Below are 14,463 nucleotides of genomic sequence, written 5' to 3' on the forward strand. Positions count from 1 at the left end.
AGTTCTGCTCATTTAGAAATCGAATCTAGGCCAATCAAGTTTTTATCGAGTCGAATCTCAAATAATTCACGAATAATTTAGTTCATTTACAGCCACATTAAAATTAAATTAAAAGCTGAATTACAAGTAGAAGAATAACTATTAATCATATGAACAAGATCAGTCAAACTATATTATAGAATGTTGAATAAACCTTCATGGAGATTGAAATTGAAATGTCAGTTGTCTAAATTTTCTTATTTGAAATTGGATGATCTACTCAAATTAAGGATTGTTGGGTCCTCGATACATCAAAAATACGTAATATTAGATTTTTTTGAATGATTATCAATTTGATTTTTCAAACTTTTTTCTTAAATATCTCTCCATTCCATTTAGAAAATTCGACCTTATTGTAAGGATCATATTACACTAAATATTATATTTGATTAGTGAAACTAATTTTTTATAGAATTATTATTTTTTTAAAAGATTGATCCCCTTTGTTCAAAACTTGATGGCAAAGTTAATGTAAAATCAATTTGAAATATTCAATTTAGTAACTCAATTTAATACTAGGTATATTAATTTATAAATTTATAATATATATAAAAATATAAATTTATAATTTTGTATATTATAAACAAAAATACAATATAACTGAAAATAAAATATTTAATTTAATATTTAAAATATAATTAAGAATTATCATATATAAAACCGTGGAACGAGTGTTCATATGACATATAACAAGAATTTTAACTTGTTTTTTACTGCACTTAGCTCTAACCTCTTATTTACAGTTTGTTTGTGAAAAAATATTTATATTTAAAAAATAAAAAAAATTCTTTTTTATAAAAATATTTTTTAATGAGATAAATTATTTTTTATTATTTAATTTTAATTTAACCTTTTATTTACAGTTTGTTTGTGAAAAAATATTTATATTTAAAACATAAAAAAGATTTTTATAAAAAAATATTTTTTAACGAGATAAATTATTTTTTTATTATTTAATTTTAATTTAAAAAATAAAATTTATTAATAAATTTATATATAAAAGTGGTGTGGAAAATAGCTTGAAGAGAAAGTTATTTTTTCTTAAAATGAATTTTTTTAGAAAAATATTTTTTATTAACTAAATTATTTAAATGTTTAAATATTAAAAAATATAAAAAATATTTTTTATGAAATAAACGGAACTTAAAAATTAAAAAATATCGTAAGTAACCTATTATGTAATATATAATTTTATACTTAGTTCAATAACTATAGAAGGTAAAAAAGCTAAATTTAGCTTTGAGCTATTAACCAGATAAAAAATATAAAATTTAATTTCTTTTATTTAAAAATGTCTTTGGACTATAATTAAAAGGTCAAATAAAAATATGCTTCATCCGATCTATTTTGCATCATTTTAAATAAATTTAATTTTTAATAATAATTTATAGATATTTTTAAACTGAAAAATAAAATTTAATATTTTTCACATTTATAAATATAAATTTAACCTTTTAGCGAATTGAAAATTAAACTAAAGCTGGGCCGTATAGAGAACTTTTCTGGGCTGGCCTACTTCTATTTAAAGCCTATATTTCTGCTACTCTTATTCTCTCCCTTGCTCGCTCGCTATAGATGTAAAACAACAGCGTTTTTCTTCATAGCTTTGTTCGTTTCCCTTCCTTTCCTTTCTCCTCTCAATTTATATCTCTTTTATTGGCCATTGTTTTGCCCTATGCTTCCTATTTTCCTTCAATTCCTGCGATTCAGTTTTCCTTCGTTTGATTTGAGAATGCACGTATGCTATTTTCACCATCTCTTTCTTCTCTTTGCTATATTAGTTTTGATGTTAAATTGAGGTGTTTTCTCTTTTAGAGGTGCCGAGTGGTGGATTCAACACTTTAGGAACTCTCTTTCCCTTCCAAGTCGGGTGCCATTTATCAGTTGTAAGAATTATGAATTCCTTGGTATGTTTGGCTATTCAGTTACTGATAAACTGGATGCTCTTTTTCTATATTGATTTTTGGATTGCTAATTGTTTGAATTTTTTACTTTCAGTTTCATAATTCATTTAGATTCTGAGTCATTTTGGGCTAAATGCAGTTTAAATGTACTAAGAGTCATTTGGATTTGAGAAATTGATGAAACTGTGAACTGTGTTTTAGGAAGAGCATTGAAAGAGCTCGGTTATGAAGTGAAATCAGATGTAATGTTCATTTAATCAATTTTTTCTTGGATATATATGTAAATCTTAAAATCAGTATGAGCTAGTATTTTGGAATGCTTTTAGCTCTTCAGAGCTATATCTGGAGCAATTTGTCACAAAAGCTATCATAATAAACTCTTAAAAGGACAAGCGAACTTTGAATTTTTGATGTTGTATATATGCTTGCTATATTCCATTTACTTTCACTCTTCTTGGTTAGTGTGTTCAGTTAACATACCTTTTACTATATGTTTATGCATGTTAAGGTATAAATACTACATGTTCTGGTAGGGTTACTTTGTCATTAGGATTAATTATATTTAACTAATATTCATGTGTTATAAATTATAGGTTCTATGCCATGGATGATTGTGCTGTTCAGTTTGGATTTGGAATTCTTTGGAGGATGCTGGAAGCCCTGTGCTTATACTGTCATCTAATTTGGAAGTGGGTTAGTACTGATGGTGCCATTCATGCTTCATAAACATCAGTTCCCTTGGTTGCTCCATTATTAGGCGTGATTTATGGTGGAGAGCTGGTGAGTATTTTTCTAGTGTTGATGGGTAATTGAGTTTTGTTCTTGCTTTCTCTCTATGTATAAGTTTATTTATATTTATGATTTTCATTTTTTTTTCTTTTCTATGTCTTGCTGTGATTTATTGTTTGTTTTGATTGGGAGATTCTGCTATGATAGGTAAGTTGAGGATGTAACTAATGCTTCTCTAATTGTTTGCTTATTTTATTTGTTTTGAATGATTTGCATGTTTTTTATCCTCTATTCTGGTGTTTAACTGTGGTTTTGTTTATCTTTAATTTTTGAACATTTTAAGTTTTCTTTTGTTTTATTATCTATTTTTTCCTTAGAGGTTCATGGGTTGTTTATTTTCTTATTATTTTTCATGATTTCTTCCCTTCCTTTTGTCATCATTTTCTTCTTGGCTTTTGTGGTTGTTCTACTGATTAAAATTACAAAATTTTTATTCACTGTGATCTAGTGTGTCTATGCTTCTGGCCTTTGCTCTTTAGTTTACCTATTGTGGCTTGATTTATCTTTAATTTGCGAAATTTCTGAAAAATTTCTTACAGAACTTTTGTTATATTTGTGTATTTACGCAATTCATTACCATTGTTATTCCTTTTAAAATGCAATGCTGTCTTTTTTTTTCGTCATGTTTTTTTTGCCTAGACTTTTTGTTGGTCGTAAGTTGCTGCTAAATGTGTGCAAGGAGATATTTCAAATACATTTGCTTCTTATGGTATGGTGTATTGGATGCATGACTTACCTATAACAAAATTTTATATGCTCAATATCCTTGCTTTTGTTTCTTTCAGGATGCTTCTTCTCTAGTATGATTATCAGAAAAAGACGAGAAGCATCTTAAATTGAATCATGTCTCCAAAATTATATATGGAGTTATGGACGACATACTGTAAGTTTATTTCTATTAAGATTTATGCAGCTTTATATGTTACATACTGTAGTAACATGTTGATTATAGATCAGAGGAGTTTGAAACACATTTCATTTTGTACCTTGTATAGGTTTTTATCATCCTCATCATTTGCAGTTTAAGCTGGCTTCTTATCTTAAGCAATGGGATATAGTAATGTAAATTACTTTGGTTTTTCAGGCGATTGAGCTTCACATATTAATACTTTGCATTTCATATATTGGAGGGTTGTTTTTGCACACGTAAAGGTGCAGCCAATTTTATATGTTCCCCAATGTGCCCGGCCCTCGACGGGACTCCCCAGGACTTCCTCTTAAACATAACATAGTGCCAGGACGCGTGGAATGGGCAGCCCTGGACTTGCTTAACCGTCATAACATATTGTATCATCTCGAGGGCTAATGGGTCATTCAATATCCATCCACATCAACATTAAATTATGCAATGCATCATATTCGTGAATTCTAATGCAATACAACATATTACATATATGGCATTCATGATGCATGAACATGATTAAAAGTTTATTTGCTTTGAAGTAAAAAGAGTTGTGTTCTACTCACCTCTGGCTGACGCTGGACTAACTCTGAAGCAGCTAACTCACTACTGATTCCCTCGGTTCCTCAGGTCCGATCCTACACAGGTGAACTCAAATGAGGGACTAAACATACTCTATAAGGATTCTAAACAATTCTTCAAAAATACCCTAAAACATCATTAAACATGCATTGAAAACAGCCAAAGAAAGGCTGAACAGGGGACTTTCGGCGGCAGGTTCGGCGGCCTAAGGTCCCTCCAGATCTGAAAGTCGAGCACTTTCGGGGGCAAGGTTCGGCGGCCGAAAGCTTTCACAGATCCGAAAGTCACTAACTTTCGAGGGCAGGTTCGGCGGCCGAAACTCCCCTCCAAAGCCGAAAGTCCAACTTTCAGAGACGAGTTTAGGCGGCCAAAACTGCCTCCACAGGCAGGTTCGACGGGCGAACCTAGGTTCGACGGCCGAACCTTGCTTCGGCGGCCAAACCTTGCTTCGGTTGCCAAACCTGGATTCTCCTGGGTGGCCGAACCTGGAATGCTTTTAGCTCTTCAGAGCTATATCTGGAGCAATTTGTCACAAAAGCTATCATAATAAACTCTTAAAAGGACAAGCGAACTTTGAATTTTTGATGTTGTATATATGTTTGCTATATTTCATTTAGTTTCACTCTTCTTGGTTAGTGTGTTCAGTTCACATACCTTTTACTATATGTTTATGCATGTTAAGGTATAAATACTACATGTTCTGGTAGGGTTACTTTGTCATTAGGATTAATTATATTTAACTAATATTCATGTGTTATAAATTATAGGTTCTATGCCATGGATGATTGCGCTGATCAGTTTGGATTTGGAATTCTTTTGAGGATGCTGGCAGCCCAGTGCTTATACTGTCATCTAATTCGGAAGTGGGTTAGTACAGATTGTGCCATTCATGCTTCATAAACATCAGTTCCCTTGGTTGCTCCATTATTAGGCGTGATATATGGTGGAGAGCTGGTGAGTATTTTTCTAATGTTGATGGGTAATTGAGTTTTGTTCTTGCTTTCTCTCTATGTCTAAGTTTATTTATATTTATGATTTTCATTTTTTTTCTTTTCTATGTCTTGCTGTGATTTATTTTTTGTTTTGATTGGGAGATTCTGCTATGATAGGTAAGTTGAGGATGTAACTAATGCTTCTCTAATTGTTTGCTTATTTTATTTGTTTTGAATGATTTGCATGTCCTTTATCCTCCATTCTGTTGTTTAACTGTGGTTTCGTTTATTTTTAATTTTTGTACATTTTAAGTTTTCTTTTGTTTTATTATCTATTTTTTCCTTAGAGGTTCATGGGTTGTTTATTTTCTTATTCTTTTTCATGTTTTCTTCCCTTCCTTTTGTCATCATTTTCTTCTTGGCTTTTGTGGTTGTTCTACTAATTAAAATTACAAAATTTCTATTCCACTGTGATCTAGTGTGTCTATGCTTCTGGTCTTTGCTCTTTAGTTTGCCTATTATGGCTTGATTTATCTTTAATTTGTGAAATTTCTGAAAATTTTCTTACGAAACTTTTGTTATATTTGTGTAGTTACACAATTCATTACCATTGTTATTCCTTTTAAAATGCAATGCTGTCTTTTTTCTTTTTGTCATGTATTTTTTGCCTAGACTTTTTGTTGGTCGTAAGTTGCTGCTAAATGTGTGCAAGGAGATATTTCAAATACATTTGCTTCTTTTGGTATGGTGTATTGGATGCATGACTTACCTATAACAAAATTTTATATGCTCAATGTCCTTGCTTTTGTTTCTTTCAGGATGCTTCTTCTCTAATATGATTATCAGAAAAAGACGAGAAGCATCTTAAATTGAATCATGTCTCCAGAATTATATATGGAGTTATGGACGACATACTGTAAGTTTATTTCTATTAAGATTTATGCAGCTGTATATGTTACATACTGTAGTAACATGTTGATTATAGATCAGAGGAGTTTGAAACATATATTTCATTTTGTACCTTGTATAGGTATTTTATCATCCTTATTATTTGCAGTTTAAGCTGACTTCTTATCTTAAGCAATGGGATATAGTAATGTAAAATTTTTCAGGCGATTGAGCTTCACATATTAATGCTTTGCATTTCATATATTGGAGGGTTGTTTTTGCATACGTAAAGGTGCAGCCAAGTTTATATGTTCCCCAAATAAAGACAGTTAGAAGATGCTTTTATGTACATATTTATCAAGTGATATGGCCTTTGCAACTTTTAAATCTGCTTCAGTTAGATATGTTAAACGCATGCAGCTGCTAGCTTTAGAAATTTGTATATTTGTAGTGCACATAGAAGCTCAATGGTCAATGGAATGGGTGCAAGTATGATGTGATAAAGCCCTTTACGATTTCTGCTTTCTTGCATAATTCAATGCTAACTTTGTAATGAATTTATTTATGTATTTATTTATTTTTGGTATGTAATTTATTAATAAATTCTGAGAAATGTTTATCTTGATAAACCCCCTTTTTGGGTTTAATTTTTAGTGCTCTATTGCTGTAAGAGGATCGCTTACACTCATCAATGGCTTTGAGTTGATTGGATGCCTTCACTTCACTTCACAGGTATGCAATTAACTTGCTTCCTTTGTGCATACTTAGCGAATAATACGTGATCTCTCTCACACTTCCTTACATTCTATTTTCACCTGAGCTGATTGACATTTGATAAATAAACAACGAAATACTGATTGCCTTAAGGACGTTTTCTTTTCAACAACGAAAAAGGAAGAGTTCTATCTACCCAATTCTGGAACTGTCAAACTCAGGGCAGGATCAACCAAAGAATATATAATGAAGTGTGTGTATGCAGAGAAGAGAAGATATACAATGATAAAGATATAGGGAAAAAATATAATCTTTAATAATCCTAATCCATTTCTAAGCATGAAAATTGTTTACCTGATTGAAATTTTCTAAGGTTTCCTTCACATTAGTTACTTCCTTATTTTGATAGGTGTAGCACTAGAAAATACCAATTCCTCAATTTCAAATTCTTACTACTTCTATGTCCTGGTCCACTATTTCACCAATACACTAACATCATACGTACTTATTATAATGTTTAATAAGCATAAGTTTTACTCCACAAATCCTTAGTGTTGCAATTGATTTAGAGTTCATTTCTTAGTGTTACAGAAGAAAGATAAAAGTTTCAATCCATCTCCCCTTCAATGCTTTGTTGATGCCATTAAAATTGTTGAACTGATTTGACTAATCACCAATGTACTGTGATGGCAGATTTTCTTTTTTCTGTAAATGCACATAATGAAACTCACCCTACATTACCGACACAAAGCAAAATTTAGCATTTAAATAATGTTAGAGTTAGAAACAAAAGTATACAAAGTAGAAATTTTATATTAAATGGCTAGCAGAATATGGACATTTAATGAATGTCTACCTCAACTTTTCTGGCAAAGTGGTGAAATAATGGGAGAGAATGCGAAGAATCATATTGAAATGGTTATCGTTTAGGAATTCCCAGTAATCTCTCACATGTACAATGCCTTACTATGCCAATTCCATCCACATACAACAAAAGTTATGTTTACCAAATAGTAAGGAAAACTTAAAGAAAAATGATTCAAAGAAATTCCATACACTACAAGACGGACGGACGGCAATATATTGGTAATCGGATTACCAAATTCATTGCTGATTGTGAGAGAAAAATTGGGTTGATTTTACTAAATAGATTCACAATCCATTGGTTAAAATCTGCAATAAAATCTCAGATTTTGAAATGTTTCAGATTCACTAAAAAAATGCTTCACGCTCACTAGAAAATAGTATATTTTATATTCATATTTAGTTTTTAATCTTAATTCATATATTTATAGTTATTCCATATATTATAGAATATTGAATAAAACCTCATGAGATGATGATGGGCTAAATTTTCTTTTTCGGAATTGAGTGGGCCACTTAAATTGAGGTGGGTATCTTAGGATTGTTGGGCCATTGTTAGTTACATTAGAATATGTAATATGAGATTCATGGGATAATTCTCCATTTGATTTTCCAAACTTTCTTTATTAAATCTCTCTCCTTTTCATTACTAATTCGAACCTTACGATGGGATCAGCTAAGAGTGGAAATTTGATTAGTCAAACCAGTTTTTTAAAACAATTAATTTTTTTAAAGATTAATCAAATCCAATCAAATTGACTAATTTTTTTAAAACAATTAATTTTTTTAAAGATTAATCAAATCCAATCAAAATTTGATGGCAAATTTAATATAAAAATCAACTTGAAATATTCAATTTAGTGACTTAATTTAACCCTATATATAATATATAATTTATCTAATATTAATTTATAAGCTTATAATATAAATGAAAATATAGTTATATATTATTAAAAAACAATATATACTTTAGTATCATTGATAAAAATATAAATAATATTTAGTTTAGGTATATTAGTTAAAGAAATTAAATTACTTCCATTATTAACTAAATCATATATTATCAAAAGTAATTAAAATGTATTGATGCAATCAAACTTTTTAATTGCAATTGAATAATGCATGATGAAAACACTTACTCAACCGAAGCATAAAAGTTCTCTTCTAGGACCAGAATTTTAAAAACATGATACTCAAAGAAGGCTTAACTTAATTCTTCGTTGCAGAAGACCGAAAAATGAAAAAAGTTCCAAATCCACTGCCATGATTTTTATTGTATCTTTTTATTACTTCAATCATAAAAAATTATATTAATTTTTAGGCAAGCTTTCTTAGTTTTCCACAATTTGTTTTTCAAAAAACATTTAACATTTCTAAAATTGGTTAATTAAAAATATTTTTTAACAAAATATCATTTTTACAATTTCAAAATCTTAGTAAAATACCAATATAAAAATTTATTAATATATTTTAATTTTTAAATAAAAATTAAATAATAAAAAAAAGTTATTTTATTATAAAATATCTTTTATGGAAAATATTTTAGAAGATATTTTTTAAATATCTCTTTAAATAAATAAAACCTAAAACGCTAAAGAAGTATTATTAACAATATTATTGACTAACATATGAAATGATTTGAAATTATAATATTTTGAGAAATAAAGACATGGAGAGACGGCCGAAACGATGGAGAGGAAGAAATTAAAAGAAAAACAAATCATATAAACTAGTGATTTGAAATTATAATATTTTGAGAAATAAAGACATGGAGAGACGGCCGAAACGATGGAGAGGAAGAAATTAAAAGAAAAACAAATCATATAAACTAATGATTTGAAATTATAATATTTTGAGAAATAAAGACATGGAGAGACGGCAGAAAACGATGGAGAGAAAGAAATTAAAAGAAAAACAAATCATATAAACTGTTATATATGTCATTTTCATGGACTACAATTTTAAAAACATCCGTTAAAGAAAATGAGTTTATAAAGACTTAACAAAATTTCAAGTCTTACTGCTATGATTTTTTTTTTTTTAGCGTTATTAACTTCTTATATTTTTTCTATGACCTTTCATCCTATTACAACGACCACTCGCCTACCATCAACCTAATATAGTTGAAAATTTGATAATTACCAATTTAATATTACCACTTGCCTACCATCAACTTAATATATTTGAAATTTTGATAATTACCAATTTAATATTACCACTTGCCTACCATCCGATTATACTAAATTTTTGAAATTTTGATAATATTACCAATTTAATTTGAAAATTTGATAGATTACAACGAACCACTTGCCTACCGTTGACATCAAAACAATACAATTACGGACACATTTTGTTCTATTGGCTCACAAAATGCCACTTTTTAAGCGTCTCTTGTACGTCTACAATTATTCATACATGAGAAAGATATCGTGCAACTTTTGTGTGATTGCATAATGACGATATAACTTTGTGCAATAAAATTGCATTAAATGGTGAATAGTATGTGTATTAATAATATTTTAGCTGCCCATTAAGTAGTAAAAAAAGTTCTCTAGTTTTCTGAAGTGGAGGAATATTTTGCTGTGTTTTTATTTATTTATTTATTTTTTTAAATTATAGATGATGTGCTTATTTTTTGAGTTGGAGATTGGGGTTATAGGGTGTTGGGATTCAAACCTAAATTTCTTAGATTAATAATATGCCTTTAACAGCTGAATCAAATCAGACTAGGTATATATAATATGCTTATTAAACATTAATGATTTATGGAGTCTCGTAAAGGAAAAATTAAATATTCTAGTTAATAAGTTTAGCTAAATGGAAAATTTGAGAAATTGTTTAAAATTATTTCAATGATAAATAATAATAATAACATATATTAAATAGTTTAAAGCACTTTGTAATAAAATAATAATATTAATTTTAATTTCTAGGCAACTTCAACTCATTTTAATTTTTGGTAACTTTTCATATATATATCTTAAATTATTTTTTTATTAAGTCCAATGGTTCACTTAAAAATAATAAAAACGGAATTAAATATGAAATTTCAAAATCAAGTGGGATGTTTTTAACTGAACAAATTAAATATTTTAAACTATCTCAAACTAACGGATGTATCGAATTTTCAAACTTGCATGTGTACTTGTTTGAGACTTACTTTCTATAATATTTTAGATTCATTCATAAAGTAAATTATTATTTAGTTATTTTTTAAAACAGAAACGTTAAATTTTAATATGAAAATATTTTTAAATATATTTCATTAAAATATTTGTTGTATTTTTTTAAAAAATAAATATTAATGCAAAACAATTCTAATTAAAATTGATAATTAGGAAATTTTTAATAAATATTGGATCACATTTGATATTTATTTATGAAATTAATAAATTATTGGGATGGTTATTTAAAAAGAAATTTTAATGATATGGTCAATGCATTTGGATAGAATACAATTCTTGAAATTTTAATATTATTATTAATTTAATTGAAAATTAAAAATATAATAAACCATTGACCTATATAATTGACATCAAGTTAATATAATTATTATTTTTTTTCCTAGTGGCTCACTAAAATATCTCCTTGTCCTTAGTCGCCTATGATATATGTAAAATAAAATCATACTAACTTTTTAACACAATCAACTTTTTAACAAAGTGTTTAGTAAAATAAATAAACATTAGTCATATTATCGAATGAGTAAAAATTAATCACTGTATTTTAAATTTTACTAATTGATAAAGTTATATAAATATAATTTTATCATTTTATAAAAATTTAGAGTACAATGCCGTTAAGAATAAATTATATCGTTTATAATTTATTTTTATAAATTATCAATATTATTGATTAATGTGTTTAATCAAATATTTTGAATTACTAAGAAATGATAAGCGGTACAAGTATATATTTGGAACAATTATATATTTAAAATTATTTCTATAATAATAATAATATTTTAAAGCACTTGAAATTAAAATAAACGAAAGTGGAGAAAATCATATATATATATATATATATATAGCTGTATTTCAAATTTTGTTAATTATATTATAAATTATTATAAATTGATAAAGTTTTTTATTTTTTGAATTGAGAATTGAAAATTGATGGAATAGAAATTGAGATTAGATGTATTTACCATCAGTCTAAACCTGTGAATTCAAACTTGTGAATTCAAAGTTACATGAATATAATTTTATCATTTTATAAAAATTTAAAATTCAATCAGTAAATTTCAAATACAATTAGTAGATAAATTGAATTATTTATTATTTATTTTTATAAATTATCAATATTACAATTAATGTGTTTAATTGGTACTATTTTTGTAAATTTTGGTATTTAATAAATTATAATTTTATTTTTAATTTTTAATGAGTTAACATGAAATAATAAGGTGGCATAAGTATATATTTAGAATTATTTCAATAATAACAATAATAAATAGTTCAAAACACTTGAAATTAAAATAAACGGAACCGGAGGAAATCTCATATATGTATATAAAGTAAATAAAATTCTCGAAAAAAAAATAAAATTAAAAAAAAGGTAAGTTGACGATGTACTTTTGTTGTTATTAAACAATATTAATATATTAATTATATAAAATTTATAAATATACAACAAATAAAACTAGTAAAAAAATTAAAATATATAGTAAATTTCATAAAATTGATTTAATATTTTAAAATAAAGAGTCATTATTATCTTTAATAATGAAAATAAAAATATAATAAATTATTGCATTTTAAAATACAAAATATTGGCAATAACACAATTTTAGAGTAATATTTTAGATTTATTTATAAAGTAAATTGTTGTTTAATTATTTTTAAATTTTTATAAATGGAAATATTAAATTTCAATGTGAAATATTCTTAAATATATTTATTGTATTTTTTTTAAAAGTAAAATATCAATGCAAAATAAATATTAATCCTAATTAAAGTATACAGATTATTATTTTATTAAAAAAATGAAATATAATAAAAAATATAAAATATAATTTAAATATTTTTTTACTAATGCACCATATATTTTATTTAATCAAGATTTGTATGATTGTATATGAGAGTCAAAATCTAAAAAATAGGAATTAATTAAATCAACTAAACAATAAGCAAAAAAAAAAAAAAACAAATAGTCACGATTAAGTATTGATTTTATCAAACTCCATCACCACAGCACTGATAACTCCCTTTGACATCCCGTTGTAGTCGACCAACATGGAAGTGAGCACAACAATAAGCAAAGAAGGCAATCAACACTAAACTCACGTAAAATAAAAAAAAAACATAATAACAAAACAACTAACATATAATAAACTGGAAGAGGCCTTCTAAACAAAGTAAGAGCATTGATCATTCAAGTATTACTATAAAGGGAAGACGTTCAGAGCTCAACTGAACAATTTGTAGGAGCAAAAATCGCTAGACGTAACAGCGCGGTCTCGAGAGTTCAACGTTATTGAAACCGGACTCTCTTCGGAGTTATATTGAAACCCTCAAGAAAATTAAATTTATTGAGCAAATCCCTCACCAGAGAATATTAGAACATGCAAAATAGAAGCGGTTTACAACCGACAAAGAAATTTAGAGGTAGAGGTTAAAAAAAAAAATTATAAATATAATAAAATCACAAAATGCAAAAAACACTAACCACAAAGTATTTCGGCAAACCGTAAGTGAAGTCGAAGACTATCGAACTCAAGTCTGATGACTAATGATAATTTGTATAATGTCAAAAAAAATAAATAAAAAATAAATAAAAAGAAATATGACAAAGTCTATATCATTTCAAATCCTAAATTTCAAAACGGAAGTAATTGTGGTCCCACATACCGCACCAAATTGCACTCTATTTTATTTCGTTCTCTTTTATTTTCGTTTTCAAAATCCATTTGGATACAGTTATGTTTGAAATTAGACGGAAATAGATTAATAATTTTTAATTCAAATTTAAAATTGAAAATATCTATGATGACCCTTCTAAACACTTCCTCTCAATTTTTTATTAAAAATATTGAAATTGGCAATATAATTTAGAATTTGATATGCTTCCAACTATGAATTCTAAAAGATAAAAGTTATATTAAAAAAAAGAGTGATGGATAGGAGCATCGCATTTTCAAAACATAAATTTTTATTATGTGTGAAATAAAATTTAATGTATTTTAGAGTATATAATTGAAAAGTTAATAAAAAATTATATTTTTTAATAAATGTAAAAAGACGAATAAAAATTATAGGACAAAAAAACATTTTAAGGCTTATTTGATTTACTTTTTAAAATTTATTTGATTTTTTTTTAAATTTATTTTTTTTTAAATTTGATAGTTTTATTAATTACACATCAAAAAGTTAAATGGCTTATTAATTTATTTATTGATCTAGACCTTACAGGTTACCTTTTTCTTAAAAAAAAAAAAAAAAAAAAACAATATTTGTCGTTAGGGATGTGATGGGAGACTAATAGTTATGAATGAATATAAATAAGGGGAAGGAGTGGTGGATGGGAGCATCGCATTTCCAAATGGAGTTGGCTAACATAGCAAAGTGCTTATTGTTGGGTGTTGTGATTCTGTGGATTCAAATCCATGGAAACAAAGGTTGCTTTGAAGAAGAGAGATTGGCTCTCATTTCAAGGCATTTGTTGGATCAAATGGGTTCGACGCAGACCATCTTCTTCCTTCATGGATTGATGATCCAACCAGCAATTGTTGTCAATGAGAGCGTGTCATGTGCAACTCAACTACAGGTCACGTGACTGAGCTCTCGCTCAACAATACACGACAATATGATATAGAGAGTAGATCATTTTATTATGATGAGAATATTTGGTA

At 27.2% G+C, this 14,463-nt stretch overlaps 1 protein-coding gene and 1 long non-coding RNA gene across 12 annotated transcripts in view; both read left to right on the forward strand.

Annotated features, from left to right (window-relative positions):
• The window catches only part of LOC110607890 (receptor-like protein 13), a 102,204-nt gene that overhangs the window by 78,934 nt on the left and 8,807 nt on the right, over window positions 1-14,463 (forward strand). The window lies entirely within an intron of this gene.
• Window positions 1,574-14,272, forward strand: LOC110607892. Of its 7 annotated transcripts, none has more exons than XR_006352651.1 (8): window positions 1,574-1,777; window positions 1,855-1,946; window positions 2,537-2,723; window positions 3,518-3,615; window positions 4,983-5,194; window positions 5,966-6,063; window positions 6,690-6,767; window positions 14,118-14,272. It is a non-coding gene; the product is annotated as an uncharacterized LOC110607892 (long non-coding RNA). The 7 variants fall into 7 exon arrangements; XR_002486796.2 differs by having other exon boundaries at window positions 1,575-1,777; window positions 4,983-5,082; XR_006352652.1 differs by having other exon boundaries at window positions 1,575-1,777; window positions 4,983-5,169; window positions 14,075-14,267.

This window comes from Manihot esculenta, chromosome 11 (assembly GCF_001659605.2).
Source record: "Manihot esculenta cultivar AM560-2 chromosome 11, M.esculenta_v8, whole genome shotgun sequence".
NCBI lineage: Eukaryota > Viridiplantae > Streptophyta > Magnoliopsida > Malpighiales > Euphorbiaceae > Manihot > Manihot esculenta.